Raw genomic sequence first — 8,404 nt, 5'->3', positions numbered from 1 at the left:
CATGCGGACCCTCCATCCCGTAACCATACAAGTAGGAATAAGTTCGTTGATATCCTTGGTGACCATAGTGACACCCATTTGTTAGGTACAAACTGTATAGGGCTCACCCAGGAACTATCAGAAATTAGGTAGATGATTCCAGCATCCAGCCATTTGATGATCTCCTTCTTTACCACTTCCTTCATTATAGGATTCAATCATCTTTGTTGCTCAATAGATTTTCCATGGCAATCCTCCAATATTATCTTGTGCATGCAAATTATTAGACTGATTCCTTTGATATCTGAATTTGACCATCCCAAGGCTTTCTTAGATTTACTTAAGACTTCCAATAATTGACCCTCTTTTTCTAGTGTTAACTCAGAAGAGATGATTACTGGTAATGTGTTGTTATCTCCCAGATATGCATACTTCAAGTGCACTGACAATGGTTTTAATTCTAGCTTAGGAGGATCTTCTATTGATGGTCGAGAAGGTGTAAAAGAATGGTCAGACAGATTTAGTGGTTCAAGATCTACAATCATGTCTGCATCAATTAACTTATATACATCTGCATCATTTTCTGAGTTATTAGAACAAAAATATTCAATTTTTTCTTGTATTGTTGCATCAATGATTTCAATAGCATGACATTCTTCATCAGTATCTGCACACATTATAGCATTAAAGACATTAAAAAGTTAATTGTTGATCATTAACTCGCATTGTTAATTCACCTTTTTGGACATCAATTAATGTTTTACCCGTGGCTAAGAAAGGTCTCCCAAGTATAATTGGGACCTTTTTATTAGCCTCACATTCCAAAATGATAAAATCTATTGGGAAAATAAATTTGTCAACTCTAACCAGCACATCTTTGATTTTACCTTCTAGATGTGCATAAGATCTATCAACTAACTGCAGTGTGACAATTGTGGGTTTCACCTTTCCTATTCCAAGCTTCTTGAAAATAGAAATAGGAATTAGATTTATGCTTGAACCCAAATCATATACTGCTTTGCCTATATACTGATTACCAATAGAGCAAGGTATAGTAAAACTCCCTGGATCCTTTAGATTTCATGGAAATTTGTTTCTGAGCATTGTTGTGCACCATTCAGTGAGAGCAAGAATATCAAATTCTCCTAACCTTCTTTTTTTATAGAATATCTTTCATAAACTTCAAGTAGTTAGGCGTTTGCTCTAATGCTTTCACCAATGGTATATTAATATGAATTATTTCAAGACCTCTAGAAATTTCTTGAATTGAACATCTTGCTTAGATTTTTGGAACTGCTGAGGAAAATGTGGTGGTGGTCTTCCTTTTGTTTGTCTAAATTTTTTTGTCATGGAATTTGTATTAGCAATACATGTAGTATTTGTTTCAACATTTTTCTAGTAACTCTTTTTCTTTGTAGCTTGCTCCCCTACTACCTCTGGAATCTTTTCATTTGCAATAGTTGAACTTCCTTCTTCAGGAGTGGTGACATTCACAACTCTTGGTAACTGAGTTTTACTTCGAAGTGTAATGGCTTTGCATTGTTCCTTCCCTTGAGATAAGAACTCTCAGTATCACTCAACAATGCTCCTTGCTGTATGAAATTCAATGCAGTGGCAATTTGCCCTACTTGGTTTTCCAAAGCTCTTAAAGAAGCAGTCTGGATTTGAATGATAGCATCATTCTTGGCCAATACTCTTTCAATAAAGCTTCCATAGATGAATAACTTGAAGTTGAATTTTGTTGAGTATTTTGTCATGGTAATGGTTGATTCTACTTGGGTGGTACATTCGCAGCATTCTGTGGAATGGCATTACTGGTTTTCCCCTAGATTACTCCAACTAAAATTAGGATGTTGTTTCCACCCCGAATTATATGTGTTGGAGTATGGGTTGCTGTTGTTGTTGCGAAACAAACTCCTCATGTAATAAACTAAGACTAGATTTGAGAGGCATTCATCAAAGACATGATCTTCTCCTCAGTAAACATAGGCTAACTCTGCTACCTTCATTTCTTGCACTGTAGATGGCCTTTTTAGTGTTTTAATCATATTTATTAAAAATGATACCTGAGCTGTTAGAGATGTAATTGCATCAAGCTCCATTGCTCCTGCAACTCTTCTGCCAGTTCCAACTCCGGTAGTAGGGTATTGATAATCATTTTTTGCTATTATTTCCAAAATTTCATAAGCCTCATTATATGATTTACCACGTAAAGTCCCATTGGCAGAGGCATCGACAACCATTCTTGTATGAGCATTCAATCCATTGTAGAACATTTCCATTTGTGTCCAATGCTGGAAACCACGTATCGGGCATTTTTTTAGTAGCTCCTTAAATCGCTCCCATGCTTCATATAATGTTTCATCCTCTGATTGTCTAAACAATGTAATCTCATTTCTCAACTTAGCATTCATGTTAGGAGGATTATATCTTAGCAGAAACCTCTGACACAACTCATTCCATGATGCCACTGTACCTGATGGCAATGCATTTAACCATGCTCTGGCACGATCACGAATGAGTAAGGGAATAACTTTAGTCATAGAGCATCCTCAGGAACACCTTGTTGTCTGAATGAATTGCAGACTTCCAAAAAGAGTCATAAATGCAATCTTGGATCCTCAATAGGCAATCCACTAAATTGTCCTACTGTTTGCAACATTTGAAATATGACTGGTTTCAATTCGAAAAGCTGGGCCAGAATATGTGGCCTGAAAATTCCTAGATTTAAATCATCTAATATCGGCATGACATGTTCTCTAATGGGTTTGTCTCTGTCATCTATGATTCGAGGAATATCGACATCCCTTCTTTCTTGATGTAGTGGCTCCTCTCTAACCTGATTGTTTCTGATTCTTTCCATTTCTCGTAACTCTTTTCTCTTTCACCTAAAGGTTCTCTCATTCTCTGGATCAAAATAGTACTCAGTATTCTCCGGAATATTTCGATACATGCACTACCACATACTTGAGAAAGAAAAATAAAAAACAACTAATTAAACTAAACTTAAAAGAAATTAAACAGATAATAGAAAATCAATTTTCACCAATATTGTCGATCCCTAGTAACGGTGCCAAAAACTTGGTGCGTATAAATAATGTAAATGTGCAAGTGTACACGTCGATTCAAGTAATATAATGATGAGTGAGTATCGTCTCTACATGGATCGGAAGTTGATTTTAATTGGTAAGTATTACTGAAGATTTAAAGAATGAAATTGTGAAAAAGGAACGAAGTATAAATTGGTGAAGGGAATTAATGAATGAACTAATAATATCAACTATAATTGAAAAATGAACAAACAATCTAAATGTCGTGGCAATTCACAATGAACAAGTAGAAAGTATTTCTGGAGTTGAATGATAAAGGTTGGAATTACTCAGGGAATATTTTCATAACATAATAATGCCATGGCAAAGTTATGACTAAACTACTGCCTAGATATTTACTGCTGCAGTCTACTTATTTCAAGAGTGAAACTCTAACTATTATTCGGAGTCTATGTATGTCTACAAGACTCACAAATGATAACCCAACTAACGTTCTATACCTGTACAGATTGAGTCTTCTATGTCTAGAGTGCTACGAATATTCTATCGAGTACTCACATGCATCAATTGATTAATAATCTGAAGTATTTAATCCTTTCAGATTCAAATCCATCTAAGTTCATAACATGCAATCAACTATGTCTAGAGCTTGCATTTATTCCAAGTAAACAAGAATTAAATGAAACAGTAAATTTAATCACAAGCATATCATGGGAACTACAGTTAATTCAATATTCACCCAAATAATTCCAACCCGAAGATAATTAGCTCATAGGTTGGGCAATGAAATCCAAAATTAAATCATTCATTAACATACTTCAAGTTTCACGAATCACATAATTCAAAACCAGGAAAATAGAACAAAGGCAGAACTGTAGGAAGTTCTCGCTGCACTCTAACTTCTTATCTAGATTCTACACAAAACCTAGGACAAATTTCTCTTCCCTTTCTTTGCATCTGTGATCTCCCCTTCTTTAGCTGCTGCCTTCTTCTTCTTTTTTGAATTACTCCATCGGATTCTGTTGTAGAGAGAGTAATTACTCTATTTCTTTTCCTTTTATCCTCACAATCCGTGTGTGTCATTTCTTCTCTTCTTTCTCATCATTTTATAAGGTAGATCCATCCCTCTCAGCACACATATTTTACTTCTCTTTTTTAGGGTGATTTATCTAGTACGCGTACAACTAGCTGAGAGTGATGTGGATTGAGTACTGATTCATCTTTCTGGAATTGTCATGGCTTTTCTGTTGGCAATCTATCCCACCATTTGCCATGGCAATGTGTCACCTCCTTCGTTCTCTTTTCCTCTTCTTCTTTTCCTTATTTTTGCCTCTTTCATCCTACCTGCAGCTACGAACAAAGACTACCAAATCTCTTTCCAGTAATGAAAAGTAACATTAATTTACAATTGAAACACAATCCAAGCTTTAGTATGCAATGCTCTAATAATAAGTCTAAAATGCAAACATATTTTCTTAATTACAAGTAAATACTTCAGTTTAGAGGCCTGAAATATAACTCTTTTCAATAGTTATCACCTGCCACAGATTGTAGTGGCAGTTTAGGTACTTTTTGGCACTTAACGAACTTCTTTTTTTAAGTCATTTTACCTTTAATTATTACATTTTAAATTTTATTAGTTTAGAGTTAAATTATTACAAAATAAGCATTTTTACATAATATTCCGAGTTAGTTGACCTATTGGGCCAATACCGACCTTAAGGTAGTTTTAACGATTTAATTGCAAAATAAGCATCAGGAATGATAGCCAAGTCGTAATATGTAACACCCCTAATCCGTATCCGTTTTCGGAATAGGGTTACAGAGTATTATCAAACAAACGAAATAGTAAACCATTCAATTCATACATCAATGCAATACATATTCTAATTTCATTCAAATACATTCATAACAACCCTTAATTGAGCCCTCAAGACCCTAAAAATATAATAGAAATAGTTCAGGATTAAATCAAAAACATCTAGAAAGTTTAGGAAAAAGTTAGAAAAATTTACACTGCAGGGGTCACACGACCGTGTGACCATGCTGTGTGGCTCACACGGCTAAGACACATGTCCGTGTCTCAGGCCATGTAACATTTAAAATAGGGACACATGGTTGTGTTCCAGCCCGTGTTCGTGCCCGTGTAACTCACTGACTTGGGTCACACGATCAAGCCATACGTCCGTGTGCCAGACCGTGTGCTAGGCCATGCAACATTTATACCCAACTCTTTTGGGATCAAGTACATGATAAATTATTTCATAAGAAATTACATCTTTTCATTTGCATAGTACAAAGTTTAAACACAAAAATTAACCATATGTGTTCCTGTCATCCACAATCTCAACCGAAGAATTGAAACATTCAATTCAAGCTTAAATATATGGCAATTCCATCAAAATCACTAAACAAGTTACCTTACTGAGATTTAAAGTTAGATGAATTTATCTATGTTTAGATAAATATTCAATAAATAACAAATCTTCCAAATTCATTAAAAAAATTACCTTGCCAAGATTTTCCATTCGAAAAACAACCTACGAATAATAGTACATTGTCAGATCAATCAAACACACCAGACAGAAGCTCATAAGAGTTGGTCCAACCGAAACATGCCAAACAAAAGCTCATAAGCGTTGATCCAACCAAAACACGCCAAACAAAAGCTCATAAGTTCTGATCCAACCGAAACACGCCAAACAGAAGCTTATAAGAGCTGATCCAACTGAAACACGCCAAACAGAGAGTATGACACGAGATTTCGCAACAAATTTTGAACCTCGGTTTACTCAGGTAATATACAGATATCTCCCTTCAATATCATCTCCACTACAAACCCCCGTAACACACCAAATCACAATTGTACTCTATCTCGCGTTTAATCCAAACCTAGCATCGAATTCAATATTATATCTCAAATTACCATTAATTATCAACAGTTTAAAATAAATATATAAGTTGTATCATGTTAGTCTACTTAAAAATTCATACTGATGTTAAATTCTAACCGTACGATTTTACCTGGCTAAATTTGCAGAAATGTCAAAGTATAGGGGCTATTTGATAATTTTCCATTCTTCTCGATTTTCCACTCTATCTTGATCTAAATTAATAATTTCATTCAATTTATTATTTTAGGCAGTAAAACAAATTATTTTATGCAATTTAGTCATTTTTTGTATTTCTACAAAATTTCCTTAATATTTTACTTTTATTCAATTTAGTCCACGAGCCTAAAACATTCAATTTAACCATTTTTATTGCAAATTCCTAATAGTAAAATATTTTTACCTTCCATTTCAGCCTATTTTTGCAATAATTTCACACCAAGTCCTTATATTTTTACTATTTCAACAATTTAATCCCTAATTGGCAAATTCATCAAATATCACTTAATAAAATATTTATAAATAACAAATAATACTTCAAATTCATCCATTAGCATCTAAAATCACAAATTTTCATCAATGGAAACATTCAAAATCTTTAAAAGTTTCAAAAACAAAAGTACGGGGTAATTAGACCTAATTGCAACTATCTAAAAAACATAAAAATTATTAAAAACAGACCTCAAAATCTCCCCAATGCATGGATTGGACGAATCTCCTTTCTCCAAAACTGGAGTTCTTTCCATCAAAGAAGAAGAATACAAAAAAAAAAAATTATGTTTTGTTTTTCTTTTTCTTAATTAATACATATTATTTAATTTATTAATATTAAAATATATCATATAAACTAACAAAATAATCACCAACCGCCCACTCAACTATAATACGGTATATTTACCATATTATTCCATAAATTTATTTTTTTCATAGCTATTAAACACCTTTAGTTAGTAGAATTCAACTTTCACATTTTTTATGATTTAGTCCTTTTAATTAATTAACTATCAAAAATTAAAATTTCTTAATGAAACTTTAATACAACCTTAATGACACCCCGTAAATATTTATAAAAATATTTACGACTCGGTTTATAGAAACGATGTCCCGATACCTCATTTTCTAAAACCACTTGACCTTAGGGTCTTACCACTTGAACTTAATTAATCATTTATATAACATTAATTACCATATCAAAAAAAATTTTAAAACTATATTTGACTCGTAAATATTAAATAATAATATTTACGAACTTACTTGTCAGATTTGTGGCCCCGAAGCCGCTGTTTCCAATACCACTGAAAAACGGACTATTACACAATATAACCGAACCAACATAAGAATTTATATTCGAAGTTATGTGTCGTGACACGCACTAGGCTATGTCACGACATAGGTCTGAAGGAGGGAAAAAATTAATTAAGGGTGTTTTCATTCGCACAATCCATATTTAGTGTGATTAAAGCTTGTATTTGACCTAAACTGGGTTGCTAACTTTGCATATAAATAGGAGGCTTATGTTCAACTAGAGAGCTTTTTTCCAAGTCCTTTTAGGGTTTGAGTTTAGTACTTTAGGATTTACTTAGTTCTATTTTATTTTAAAAATAGTTTTATTTCTTGTTAAGTATTTTCATAATTTCTTTTTTTACATTTCCCTTGCAAATGACGAAATCTCGACAACTATTAAAGGATTTCGCAGATTCGAACACATCAAGATTCTCAACGGACCAATTTCTATCAATATGGTTATTAAATCGATGAGTGACTAAATCCTTTATGGAGATTAACGAGTGGATGCGGGAGTGATTAACAGAAGAATGAAAGTCTCTCATACGAGTTCGTTGTTATAAATTTATGTGTGCTTAACCCTAGGATTGACGACCCTAGGAAGTAATCTAAATTAAACGAGGTCGAGAGATAAGTTTGCCGAGTAAATTGTGATTTATCCCGGTCAAGAAAGTGAGGTCGAGAGATACGTGAGTACTAGTCGATTAATTAATTATGAGAGGTCTAGAGATAATATTGATTAGTTAATAACTAATTAACTAATGAAACTCGAATTGTAAAGTTAATTGCAACTACTGAAGCAAGTTAATCTTTTGCTTGTTATTCAAGAGTTTTTCGTTTGTCAATTTTGTTTTAGTATTTTTGTTTTCATTTTATGACTTTAATATTTAGTTTTAGTTATCGTAATATAACTCTTAGTGACTACTGTTTAGACTTGCTATTGTACGATACATTTTTAGATTTAATTCAATCTCCCTTTAGTACTATCCACGAAATACTTTGTGTTCTATTATAACACAAAACTATATTACAAAATTGACCTGTTCAATGGCAGACACCGCACTTAATTTTATATATTTTATTTCCACGATTTTTTGTCGAAACGTTTGCACGTTTGGAGGAGATCTTGTTGTTGGTCGTGCGGCCTTAGGTGATTTCTTAGGTTCAAATCTGCCTAAGTCAGTCTAACGCTTGTAAAGT

General features: G+C 33.3%; 1 non-coding gene across 1 annotated transcript; it reads left to right on the top strand.

The window, feature by feature from the left end:
* Positions 1 to 2,277: 2,277 nt before the first annotated feature.
* LOC128035818 (small nucleolar RNA R71) lies at positions 2,278 to 2,384 on the top strand. Its single transcript, XR_008192365.1, has one exon. It is a non-coding gene; the product is annotated as a small nucleolar RNA R71 (small nucleolar RNA).
* The last annotated feature ends 6,020 nt before the right edge of the window (positions 2,385 to 8,404 follow it).

The sequence above is a fragment of the Gossypium raimondii genome, chromosome 12 (assembly GCF_025698545.1).
Source record: "Gossypium raimondii isolate GPD5lz chromosome 12, ASM2569854v1, whole genome shotgun sequence".
Classification (NCBI taxonomy): Eukaryota; Viridiplantae; Streptophyta; class Magnoliopsida; order Malvales; family Malvaceae; genus Gossypium; species Gossypium raimondii.
Note: the sequence above shows the minus strand (reverse complement) of the source record. Positions and strands in the feature narration are given on the sequence as shown.